This window comes from Panthera uncia, chromosome A2, assembly GCF_023721935.1.
Source record: "Panthera uncia isolate 11264 chromosome A2, Puncia_PCG_1.0, whole genome shotgun sequence".
Lineage (NCBI taxonomy): Eukaryota > Metazoa > Chordata > Mammalia > Carnivora > Felidae > Panthera > Panthera uncia.
The window spans coordinates 96,764,706-96,778,617 of NC_064816.1; positions in this window are offsets into that span (position 1 = coordinate 96,764,706).

Sequence of the window (13,912 nt, forward strand, 5' to 3'; positions counted from 1 at the left end):
AACCAATAGGATGTGTATACATAGACTTATTTTCAGGGATTGGCTCACTGATTGTGGGGGCTGGTAAACCCAAAACCTGCAGGGCAGGCCAGGTGACTTGGAGAAGAGTTGTAGCTCAAGTCTGGAGGCAAATTCCTTCTTCCTTAGGGGACCTCAGTCTTTTCTTTTTAAGGTCTTCAACTAATTGGATGAGGCCCACCAACATTATGATGGAAAAGAATCTGCTTTCCTCAAAGTCTACTGATTTAATTCATTAAATATTAATCACATCTAAAACAATAGTTTCAGAGGAAACTTTGGTTAAGCGTCCTACTCCTGACTTCGGCTCTGGTCATGATCTTATGGTTTGTGAGTTTGAGCCCCACATCAGGTTCTGTGCTGACAGGGCTGAGCCTGCTTGGGATTCTCTGTCTCCTATCTCTCTGCCCCCCAACCCCCACCTCGTTGCTTGCTTCCGCTCGCGTTCTCTCTCTCTCAAAAATAAATAAACTTTTAAAATAAAATAAATAAAACAATACTTTCACAACAGCATTTAGGTTGGTGTCTGACCCAGTACCTGGGCAGCAAAGCCAAGCTATGCTGACACATAAATTAACCATCACACATATTAAAGTAGACAAAAGGATTTGGTCCCCTTGCTGTTACCTTTGGAAAGTTCACTAATTTCTTTCATTATTTAAAATTGTCCACAAATAACAAATAGTTCTTCCATTGATGAATTTTTTTTTTTTTTTAATTTTAGAAGGGAAAATTTTTTTCCAGGTCTTTCATTGCTTCCTCTCACCGAATCCTACTTCAAATTGTGTTTATAGCCTCCGTAATTTTTACACATGGGTGCTCGGGATGCACAGAAGAAAAAGTATGGTTTCCAACCCTCTTGCGCTGTAGTCTGAGAAGGGAAGAGTGCGCAAACTATTGCCAGGCTATGTGCTTGCTGTTCTGAGTTGCACAGGGACAACAGAGGAAATAGGTGTTTAATAAGTAAAATTTGCATGTTGACGGTGCCTGTATATACAAGTCTTACTAGGTTTCTCTATGTGGCACCGGGAACTTACTTCCTCCCTGCATAATAGTTAGAGATTTGATGTCCTCTGCAGCTGAATGTGAGGGCATGTGCCCCAAACAGGGGTCGAAATGCATCATTCATTCTCTGCTCCCTACACACACTCAGCTAAATAAATTTATTCTCCCAGTAAAACTTGTTGTCTAAGGAGATGACATTACCTCCGTGGCAGTTTCTCTTCACTTCTGCTTGCAACTTGTCTTCTCATTCCCAACTTCATGCTTATGAAGCCCCAGGTTTGTTTGTTTTTTCCATTGTGTTAAAAAACACATAACATAAAATTTCCATCTTAACCTTTTCTAAGTGTACAGTTCAGTGGTATTTCACATCCATGCCCGTAACTCTTTTCGTCTTGTAAATCTGAAACTCTGTACCAATAAACAACTCCCCAGTCTCCCCTCCCCCAACCCCATTATACGTTCTGTCTTTATGGTTTCGACCGCTAAGTGGAATAAAATAGTATTTGTCTTTTTGTGACTGTAGTTAAACTCCACATTTTTAAATGGCCTGGAGAGCTACGTGCGTAGTCGATGGCGCCGTGTCTGGTGCTGGAGGAGATGATGTGTGGGAGTATGTCACCGAGACCAAGGCAAAATTTCCTTCCCCACAGTGCCACTGGGAGTTGATCATGCAGCTCTCGCGCTGGAAGCCCAGAGCCAGCAGAGTGTTAAATAAGCCTAGAATTTAAGTGAGGCTTTATCCTGCAGCCACTGCTGAGAAGCCACTGCCAACGGGAAGTGAATTGTAGAAACTAGCATGCTAGCAAACATACATCCTGGAATTACACAAGCACCTGATGGGTTCTGTCTGGCAGGCCTCCCTCGACCTCAATGACATCAGTGGGAGGGAAAGGCAGAGAGGCTAAAGGGGCAGATGGACTCATGGACAGAGACCAGAAATTTTCAGAGATCTCCAGTTCTAGACCACAGACAGCACCTTTGGTTTTCTAGTCCTGTATTCTAGATCCCTTCAAAAGAGTGAAGAAAGCTATCATGACTTCCATCTCTGTTTTCATATTTTTCTTCACTCTGAGACACAAGCCCCATTCATTGTCTGGGGCCAGGACACAAAAGTTAAGAAATCCTGCATCCTGCTCAAAGTGTGGAGGGTTCTGGGTATTAGATGGTGCCAGACATGTCTGTAATTGCTTTCTAAGCATTGGGGGAAGCGAACAGAACCCAGATTTCTCAGTCATTCTCGTCACATGCTTAAAATTCCAGTGTACTATTAGATCCTAAAATGGTTCAGAATGAGAATTCCAGGGAAAATGGAATTATTAAATAGAAGAGCCTGAGGCATATACCATTTAATAAAGCTGCAAAACAGTCTCAGACTTTACAAGTAGGGGCGAAAATGGTTAGTATAAGGCTTATGCTCTGGCTTTTTCATATGGTCTTCATATATTCTTTATACATTCTGCAATTAAATGTTTATTATTCTATTTAGTTGACTTCTGCCCATTAACCATCGGTTTGAAATGGGACTCCAGGGCAAATCCTTTGTGCTTCTATTCCTCTGTTTTGTTCTCCCAGCTTTTCAGAGGAATTGCATTACCTCGAGTCTTTAAAAAATTACTGAAATTAAGAAATGTCAGTCCCTCCTATTCTATACTAGGCAAATAAATGCATGATCAGTTCCATTTTCTCCCCATGGGCACATCTCCTGGGAATCCTAATTAGGGAGATGCTTCAGGAGCATTGAATCAGAGCAAGAAGACAGTGGGATGATGCAGATGTCTGCTAGCATTTGTCTGTGGCAGCCTGGATGCACCTGTTCACAGCAGGGGTGAGTCTGGGCACCAGACAGAACAGTGGGCTCTTATGTCCCCCCACCCCTTCTACTGGGGCCCGCTGGGCGCCACCACATGCAGTTTTAAGGTAAATTTTGAATATTTTTATTCTGCAAATATCTTAAGCATTGTGAACAATCTCTTTAATTGAGATACTTCTGCAGACACGGCCAGTAGGATTAAAGGTTGCTGTATAAATACTTCTCAGAGGTCTGCAATCAATTTTTCCTAAATGCTTTTGATGCTGTTGCAAGAGGCAGCATTTCATCAGGCTGGAGGGAAATGCCAGAGGGTTATCACATCAGGTAGATCCAAGCCATGGGAAGAAGACAAAGAAGTGGGAAATACTGAGATGGGAAACAGTTGAATGAGAAGAGGTAAGAAGGTGAGAGGCAGGAAAGGGAAGAACAAATATTCTGTAAGAGGACCTGTTTTTGTCGGAGGTATAAATTGCCTTTAAAAAACTGCTTCAGTGGGGCGTCTGAGTGGCTCATTTGCTTAAGTGTCTGACTCTTGATTTCAGCTCAGGTCATGATCTCAGCATCCTGGGATCAAGCTCTGCGTTGGGCTTCACGCTGACAGCACAGAGCCTGCTTGGGATTCTATCTCCCCCTCTTTCTCTCAAAATAAATAAATCAACATTTAAAAAATTGCTTCAGGGATCATGGTTCCTCATAGCAACTTAGGCTATATGAGAATCTGAGCTGAAGGACAAACTGTGCATTCTAATCCTAGGTTGATCTAACAATAATGCCTTGGGCAAGTTGCTACCTTTCTCTGTATTTTTCATCCATAATCTCAAGATAACTTAGTACTTGCAAAGTGAAATGAAAATAGAGACATGACTAGCCATGGTGGTGTTCAGCCACACTCCTGGTTATTTTTTCTCAGCTGCGTCCTTCCTTCTCTGTTTATCTTTGCCATGAAGTATTGGCACCCACCTATTTAGTTTTCCTAGTGAGGCCCAAACTAGAGACAACCTCCAAAGCAAAGAAACAATAACCAACTAAACATCCAGAAATTGCCCAGAACATATAATGCCAGAAAACTCATCTATAAATTTCTTCAGGCTTAGGCATTATTGTCAAGGGACTAGGAAACAAATATCATCATTCAGCACTACATGCTAGGTTATAATATATACAGGATCTCATTTGTGTTTTGTCCAAACTTGCTAGATAGGCATCACTGTCTCATTTTACAGATATAGAAACATTTCTGAGAGCTCAATTGTAATGAATGTTGGAATAGTTTTTCAAACCCACTTCTCAGACTTGAACCTTCCATTAATTCCTAATACCAGTTACTAGTATGGGGGAGTATTCTTTGAAGCACTAATTCAGGGATGTTTAATACACGTATTATATGATTGACAGGGTGGACTTAGTAATATGACCTAGGGCCTGAGGTTACTTCACCTTCCTATGCATTTATTTCCTCATCTGTAAAATTAGGTTTTACTCACAATACCAAATAAAGCAACGGAACAAAGTAAAAAATATAGAAACACATCACACATGTCTGCTCACCTGATAACAAAGGGGTAGTGCAGTACAGTGGGGAAAAGAATCACTTCATTAAATGGGATTCAGTTAAGTGGGTAGAAATATGAAAAGAAAAAGTCTGGGTGTCTACTTCACACTATATCTCAAAGTCAATTTCAAGTGGATTAAAATTTTTAGAGTAATAATGGGAGAACATCTTTATTACCTTAAAATAAGCAAAGATTTCCTAAACAGAACAGGAAAAGTATTACAAACAGAAGGAAAAAAAGATAATACATAAGACTATAAGATTAAAAAATGTGGAAAGTGCTATTAAGAGAGAGAACAGGTGACCCACAGTATAGAAGAAAAACATTTTTGCAAAACATACCACTTGCTCAAATCCAAAATATAGGGGAGCCTGGGTGGCTCAGTCGGTTAAGCAACTACCACTCTCAGTCAGGTCATGATCTCAGGATTCATGAGATCAAGCCCTGTGTTGGGCTCTGCACTGACACCTTGGAGCCTGGTTAGGATTCTCTCTCTCCCTCTCTCCCTGCCCCTCCCCACTTGCAAGCACTCTCTCTCTCTCTCTCTCTCTCAAATAAATAAAAATTAAAAAAATAGAGTATCTAAAAGTCAATTTGAAAAAGCAGATTGTTATGATGATTAAATAAATAAACAGGTTTAGAGAACAATCTGGCACATAATATGCATTCACTTCATATATGCTATTATTTTTACTATGAATCTGAATTTCTGCCTATTGTCAGCCTAAGGGTCCCCGGTTTTGGTTTGGAAAACATGGTAACCATAGTAATAAGGCACCAGAAAGGCAAATCTATAGAATAGGATTCAAAATATGTGCTTTAGCAACATGGAGAATAGCACTTATTTTTCCAATATTTCAGTGTTTACTTGTTGCTTTTTATTGCTGTGTGCTGACGGGAGAGGTATAAAGTGAGGAATAGTATTATAATCTAAATTCGGCTCAAGGAGCAAAGCATGTTCCTGCTCTACCATCCCTTCCCTGGGCATCACAAACATCTCACAGACCTCTCATTCCTGGAGTACCTCCAAGCTCCAGAGAGTCTCCCATCTAAGAATCTTGAGACACTCAGAGTGTCTCCCCTGAGTCCTCACGCTTAAGCCAGTCTGAAGGTCCGGAGGGACCAGAGTCTCCCCATTTACTTGGTATCTGATCTCTCCTGAGGCCCTGTGGAAGAATAGCCTGTCACCACATCTACCAAAGGGCTTTGAGGACTAATTCTCTCACAGTCTTCAAGTCCCAATAACCCATCCTCCTATTATCAGTACCCTCCATCCCAAGTTGACCTAAGTGACGTCTCTTTTAATGTGGAAAATCCCTTCAGAATCCTGGCCTCTTGAGTCATGACCACTCTTTCTTCTTCAGCTACCCACTCTCCTTGCTTTGTCTTACACTTTGTCATAACCTGAAGTTATAAAATTCAGGCATGCTACTCATTAACCATAAAGCCGTGTTCTTCCAATTCGTTCTCATCCATTCCCATGAAGTCTTTGACTTCAACAAAGCCAACAGTCTTTGAATCTCTTCACTTACCAACTGTCACCACAGTTTCCAGGTGAATTTTGTCTCTCCCAAATTCGTATGTTGAAGTCCTACCCCCAGCACCTCAGTGTGGCTGTAGTTGGAGATAGGGCTTTCAAAGAGGTAGAATGAGGTAAAATGAGGTCACAGCCCATATGGGATATGGTTGTGTCATATCCCATATGACTGGTGTCCTTCTCAGAAGAGGAGATTGGGACACAGACATGTGTCTGCACAGAGGAAAGACCATCTGAGGACACAGTGAGGAGGTGACCATGTGCAAGCCAAAGAGAGAGGCCTCAGAAGAAACCAAGTCTGCTGACACCTTGATCCCGGACTTCTAGCCTCCAATGCTGTGAGAAAATAAATTTCTTCATTTAAGATTCCCAGGTAATAGTATTGTTATGGCAGCCCTAGCACACTAATACAGCTACTTTCCATTTTTTCTTCTCTCTCAGTCTGATTTGTATTTCATGAGCCATCTACCACTCTCTTACTACATCCTTACTCCATTGTCTTTCCAGTTCATTGGCCTAACAAAATCTCGACACTGGATGAATTTAATAGTCTGTCTCATACCAGCCTGCACCTAGGCACCTTAATGTGGTTGGAGAAAATCACAACACCATGCTAATTGCTGAAACTTCAAAGCCATGGTCTTGATCTCAACCAGACCTACTATTTCTCTAGTTTCCCTTTTAGATCCATAGACATGCAGGCTTTCCACCTCTCCTCTCACTCCCAACAAATTATTTTGCTTCTTTTCATTTGAAAGGATCCATTAGACAAAATTCACTCAACCTTCTACCACCAAATCAATACATTTCTCTGTTGGCACCCATCTTTTCCTCTTTCCTTCATGTTGCAATGGAACTGGTATCTCTGGCTAATCCTTCCACTTGTGCTGTAGATCATATGCTCCCCATGTACCTCAGAAACTTCCTTCTTAGAATTATCTCTTCCCTTCATATATTTGACTTCTCCCTCTATATAGCTTTCCCAACATCATTTAAATATAATTAAGTCTGTTCCATTAAAAACAAAACAAATATAAAAACAAGCCTTCATCCCATGTGATAGATTGATTGCCAAAAAATGGCTTCAATTTTTTACCCCTACCAGTGGGTTTTGCAATGGGATTTTGCAGCTCCTCCTATTAAGAGTTAAATCTCTTTCTCCATATCTTGAATCTTGGCTGACTTTGTGACTCACTTTGGATAGTGAGATGTGGCAGAATGGAATGCCAATTCATGACTAGGCCCCAAGAGATCTTGTAGGTTTGTGCTCTGACTTAGAACCCTCCCATCACCATGTAAGCTAGCATGCTGGATGATGAAACATGGTCCAGGTACCTCCCCCATCCCATCCAACAGAAAACCAACTTTCTAAACTATAATTAAGACCATTCTAGATCAGCTAGCCCTCAACTGACCCCAGATGCATGAGTGGGTCCAGGCAGGCCCAGATCAGAAAAACCACTCAACTTACCCAAAGACATAAAAGTTGTAATAAATCCTTATTTTAAGATACTCAGTTGTAGGGTTGTTTGTTACAGAGCAATAACTGATATAGCCTCTATCCCCTTTCAACTACCATCTAGGCTTTTTCCTCTGAATTCCCACCTAATTACTTGAAAGACTACCTAATTACTTGAAAGACTACACTACATTTCCTGTTTTTGCTTCCTTCCCATTCTCTCGTTTAGGTACCTCAATCTTGCTTCAGCCCAAACATTCACTCTTCTAAGGGTGTTCTTGCCAAGATCTCCATGACCATCCTGTCATTAAATGTAGTGGACACTTGATGTAAATCTTACCAAACTTCCTAATGGCATTTATCACCAGTAACTCTCCTTTGGCTTTTCTGCTTAGACACCTCAGTTGTGACTCTTGAGCCTCTCCCTCTGGGGATCCTCAGCAGGCTTCTCTTTAATTTCCAACCCTCTAACATTGCTGTTACTTGGGAAGTGTGTCCTGGGCCTCTACTCTTTCCACTTTATAATCCTTCCTAGAGATGCCATGCATTCATTTTCTTTTCTACAACTATTACTTCTTTTATAATTTTATTTTTTTTTTAATTTTTTAATGTTTATTTTTGGGACAGAGAGAGAGAGCACATGAGCAAGGGAGGGACAGAGAGAGAGGGAGACACAGAATCGGAAGCAGGCTCCAGCCTCTGAGCTGTCAACACACAGCCTAATATGGGGCTCAGACTCACAAACCGTGAGATCATGACCTGAGCTGAAGTTGGGCCGTTAACCAACTGAGTCACCCAGGTGCCCCTATAATTTTACTTCTATTAAAAAATTGAAGACGTACATTATTTAATGACCACATGACAATCACCACACTGTTTTGTTCATCAAATTTAACTACATTATAGGTGGTTAAGAAATGGCACATATTAAATAAGAAAATACAAAAAAATTAAGTTTTTCTTGGCCTGTTGAAATTAGGTATATTTTTAATCTTGTAGATGGTTTCTATCACCTATATGTTTTCTTTCAGAATGTATGAAATAAGTGTTGTGTGGCAAAACTAGCTCCAATGTTCTACTAACATCTCTAATATCCTGTTTCCACTTAGATTTTAGCCTTGTTATTGCTCAATATCTCATTAGCAGTCTGATGCTTTAAAGAAATTTATTCTACTCTTTTCAACAATTTCATTGTTCCCAGAAAGAGGATTGGTCCAACTAAAGTCGCCCTATCACCAGGAACAAAATTCTCTAGTTTTAAATAGGTTCAAAAATATTTTTTTGATTTTTTTAAAAAAGAATATATATTTACTAAAGAACTCTTCTAGGAAGATACAGATTCTTTCTAAAATGATGAGAATCTAGAGAATAAAAAAGCCCTCCCTGTTAAAGGCTATACAATGTTGTTTGAATTGACCAAACCCCCCGCCCCCCAAAACCCACAGATTTCCCATTGTAGAAGTGGAAACTAAAGAAAGCATACAGAAAATACTGGAAACCTACTCAAGGCTTTTAATGCGTTCATGACTATTTTATATTTTATGGTTCAGAAAACCAAAGTATATCATTCAATATCCTGTAGTAATTAATTTGGGAAGCTTTTCTCAAAATAAAATAATGGAAAACTCCTTCATTTTGGAAACTCATTTAAGCTTTATGTAAAACAGAATGATCAGCAGAAGGGTAGGATTTGTACTGGAAAACAGGTTTAAGAGAGATATTCACTAATTTGGAACTAACAGTTCTAGGAAAGTGCAGATAACAAATATACCACGGAAAAACTTTCCACTTCTTTGTGCCGAAACTCTACTTACAAATCATTCGCCAGAGCCTTTGCTATTGGAAATATAAATATTACTATAGAGTTGAGTTTCAAAACTTCATTGTCTTAAAATAGTTTTTCTTTATGAAACAAACCAGATAAATCAGTTGAAAAATTTTTTAACAGAGTTGAATTAAGAAACTTGTCTTCCGACTTCTACTTCTTATTCCATGTGGCTTTTCCCACAGTGATGGATACTCATTAGAATGAATTGTACTAGTCACACCAACAAACAAAAATGTACATGGGCTTTCAATTAGCATTTGGCTACACTGGCCAGTGGAAGGTAGTGACCACTCTCCTTCTTGTCCCTGGTGCATGAGCCCTATTTAAAAATGCCTGTTTAGAAACCCATGGGGGAGGGGAAGGAAAAAAAAAAAGGAGGTTAGAGTGGGAGAGAGCCAAAGCATAAGAGACTTAAAAACTGAGAACAAACTGAGGGTCGATGGGGGGTGGGAGGGAGGGAAGGGTGGGTGATGGGTATTGAGGAGAGCACCTTTTGGGATGAGCACTGGGTGTTGTATGGAAACCAATTTGACAATAAACTTCATATATTGAAAAAAAATAAAAAAATTAAAAAAAATAAAGAATTCTCAAGAAAAATAAAAAAATAAAAATGCCTGTTTAGGGGCACCTGGGTGGCTTGGTTGGTTAAGTGTCCAACTCCTGATTTTAGCTCAGGTCACGATCTCACAGTTCGTGAGTTCAAGCCCCACGTTGGGCCCTGTGCTGACCATGCAGAGCCTGCTTGGATTCTCTATCTCCCTTTCTCTCTGCCTCTCTCTCTCTTTCTCTCAAAATAAATGAATATATTTTTTAAATGCCTGTTTATAGTCTCCATTGGAACAATACATGTCCCTCTCTCAGTAAGTAAATTATTTCTTTGTCAGGTGGGTGGGATTAATAAGTACAAGCATCTAAATGCCCAGAACATAGATCATGCTTCTAATTCTAAGAGAATGGCTACTCTTTATTTTTTATTGCTATATTTCTACAAATAGTCTTTGTCTCTAAGTGGTTCCAAGAAAGGTAGTACTACAAACTCTGACCTACTTAGTCCCTCTTTCTTCCTGTTACTCCCTTTTTATGCTAGCATTTCTGTGACAGCCTAGCCCAAACCACTGTAGAAATCCAAGTCTGCGGTCCCAGGTTACAGTTAGTTATTTCACTTGTGCCATTAGTAGATGCCACTAGGGCAATATTATTTGGGGGTCAAACAAAAGGGGGCCATTTTTTCTGAGCTGAGGAAGGCTTCATCAGAGATATAATATTAAAACTAAGTCTTACAGAATCTGTAGGAGTCTGCCATGTGGAGAAGAGATAGAGGAAACAGAAAGTATGAAGACACAAAGGCAAAAATACCAAAAACAAACCTTACTTGTACATATGGGATTATTAAGCAGAATGCTTAGAGCATAAGGTAGGGAGGGATTGATGGAGCAGCATGAATCTGCATTGTGAAGGGGATTTTAAACCCTGCTGAGAAGGTTGGACCTCATCATGAAGGTAATGGGAAGTAGTGCTTTGAAAATAATCTGACTTATAGCTTAGAATACTTCTAATGATTCTATGAAGTGTTAATTGACATGACAACTAAAACAAGTAAAGAGAGCACTCAAAGATGATAGAAGCCAGCATGTAGAGAAAAGGGGTAGATTTGAGAGAAATTTCTGAGGTCTGATTGGGAGGACTCAATGGTTTATGAAATATGAAAGGAAGGTAAGGAATAGAAAATAAATGGGAAAGATTGGGAACGTGGCAATGCCATTAACAGAGGTGGGGGCAACAGGAGTAAAGCTGGGGTTCAGTAGGACTTGGAATTGTCACAGGAAATAAGCCAGCTCATTTATGGGTTAAGTAGTATAAAAGGAACCTCTGCATACCCTCCTCTGAACCCCCTAGTTTCTCTCCTTAAGAATGAAGGATATTAACTTGTTTGATCACACATCACCAAAGTAGCTACATTTACTTCTAGACAGGGACAATGTACATTAAAATGCCAAACACATAGGAATTTCTAGTCTCTGGAGAGTTCTCTCTCTCACTCAGGCTGTACTCATGTGCTCTCTCCACTCCAGACACTTTCACTCATGTACTCTCTCTCTCTCTCTCTCTCTCTCTCTCTTCAGACAAGACACTTTAAAAATATTTAGCAACTTTATTGAGATATAATTGACATGCAACGAACTGCATCTATTTAAATTAAACAATTTGATAACTTTATACTCACTCATTTTCTGCTCTCTATTTCATTAGTTTCCATTCTTGTCTTTACTATTTCCTTTCTTCTACTTATTTTAGGTTTAATTTGCTCTTCCTTACTAGTTTCCTAGGATGGATGTTTAAGTCATTGATTTGAGATTCTTTTCTTCTTTTCTGGTAATCATTTAGTGCTATAAATTTCCCAGTACATACTGCTTTAGTAGCAGCCCACACATTTTGATACATTGTATATTTATTTTCATTCAATTTGAAATACTGTGTAATTACTTTTTGGTTTCTTTTTTGGCCCTTGGATATAGACAGGTTTTATAGAGTTTGGAAATATTCTGAGATTTCTCAAAATACACTTTTGTTGTTGGTTTATAATTTAATTTCATTGCGATAAGAGAACATACTTTGTATGATCTGAGTTCTTTTAAATTTAATGGCACTTATTTTATGGCCCAGAATATGGACTCTGCCTACTATTCTGGGAATCTTGAGGTTTTCCAGTCTGGCTGGTGTGACGGGCACTGTTTTCTGGCCCACTGTTAGCACCAGGCACCTGCTGCCTCAGGTCCTCCAGGCGGTTCAGTTTCCAGCTTTGGGTAGTTTCCTCATATGCATTCATGCATCAGTTCTTAGCTGAATGCTTAAGGGGAACCCTCCACAGATCTCCCAAGTTCCCCCTCTGTGAACTTGTCTCTTTTTCAGCATTCTGTCTTCCTCCTCAGAATTCTAGTCCCCTTGGTCTTCCTGGACTCTCAGTTCATTCACTCAGCCCCGGGGAGTCTGTCAGTTTCTGCCTTCATTCTCCCTCTTTGCACTGTGACTTGGAAATGCTCTCAAATCAGTAAAGTGGGGCAATTGCAGGACTTACTCCATTTTCTTTCCTGCTTATCCAGAATGATTGCTTTTCCTTGACTGATTTACAGTGTTCTGCAAACTATCATTTCCTATATTTTGTCTGGTTTTGGTTGTTTCAGGAATGAGGGTAAATCTGGTCCCTGTTACTTCATCTTGGTTGGAAGCAAAATTCTCCCTCTCCCTTCCTCCCTTTCTCTCTCTCTCTCTCTCTCTCTCTCTCTCTCTCTCTCTCTCTTTCTTCTTTCAAGAAACTGCAACAGTAGGCATGTCAGAGCCTTTTCCTACAAGGGAAGAGACCCAGCCGTCTCCTACAGACTTACTCATGTCAGCTGGGCCAGCAGCTACAGCTGTCCATACACCCAAGGCAAGCCTGGGAGGAGGGATTTGTATTTGTCAACTTTTACAGTGGTAACAAACAATCCAAAATCTAAGTAGCAGATGACCACAAACATCTATTTCTTGTTTACATGACATGAGGACTGCAGCCGTCTCTAGCTCAGCTGGGCTAAGCTAGCTTTGCCTGGTCCAACTGGGCTTGCCTGGGCTCATTTCAGCTCTCTGCATCTTCTTTTTCCAGAAATAAAGGTGAAGGCATGCTATTTTCTTGGTGAGGGTCCAGAGCAAGAGGCACAGGCCAAAGCACGTAGTACAGTCCTGGCATCCCTCACATCTGTGCACATTCCATAGGCCAAAGCAAGTCAGTAGCTGAGCCCAAAGTCAAGTGTGTGGGAAAGTACACCCTACCCACAGGGAGCATGGCAAAGACAGAGAAAGAATGAATAATTATGAACAATTACAATCTTCTATAGCATTGGAGGCTTACTCTCTCTTGTTGTATTTACTATGTATTCTAGCACAATGGACCTCTTTACCTCTTTGATGGTACCAAGCACATCACAGTATTTTACAGATTAATCTCAATTTGACATTTATGTGACTCTTCTCTCTCCTCCACTGGAAAATAAGCTTCATAAATGCAGAGATGTTTCCTGGTGCATGTAGGCAGTAAGTAACTGTTGAATGAATGAATGAATGAATGAATGAATGTCTTTCTCTGCTTACTTCCCCAAGGCACTAAAAAATGTGCTAGGTGGCATTTGGTTAGAAACTGCTTAGGATTAACTAGGACCAAATGATGCTACATGGTCTAGCCATGCTTGCCAGACAGCTCAGCCCCGGCACTCAACTCCACTATAGAAAATGATGTAGACTTTTGCTTTCCTTTGCTGTTGTTCTCCATACATACTCCTGTGGACATGCGGAGCTGTAGTTGGAGCAACTCTTCCCTCCAAAAGGAAGAGAAATACAGATTAAAACAAAAGTGATGGGAATGCAAGCTGGTGCAGCCACTCTGGAAAACAGTATGGAGGTTCCTTAAAAAACTAAAAATAGAACTACCCTACGGCCCAGCCATTGCACTACTAGGCATTTATCCACAGGATACAGGTGTGCTGTTTTGAAGGGACACATGCACCCCCATGTTTATAGCAGCACTATCAGCAATAGCCAAAGTATGGAAAGAGCCCAAATGTCCATCGATGGATGAATGGATAAAGAAGATGTGGTATATATATACAACGGAGTATTACTCGGCAATCAAAAAGAATGAAATCTTGCCATTTGCAACTATGTGGATGGA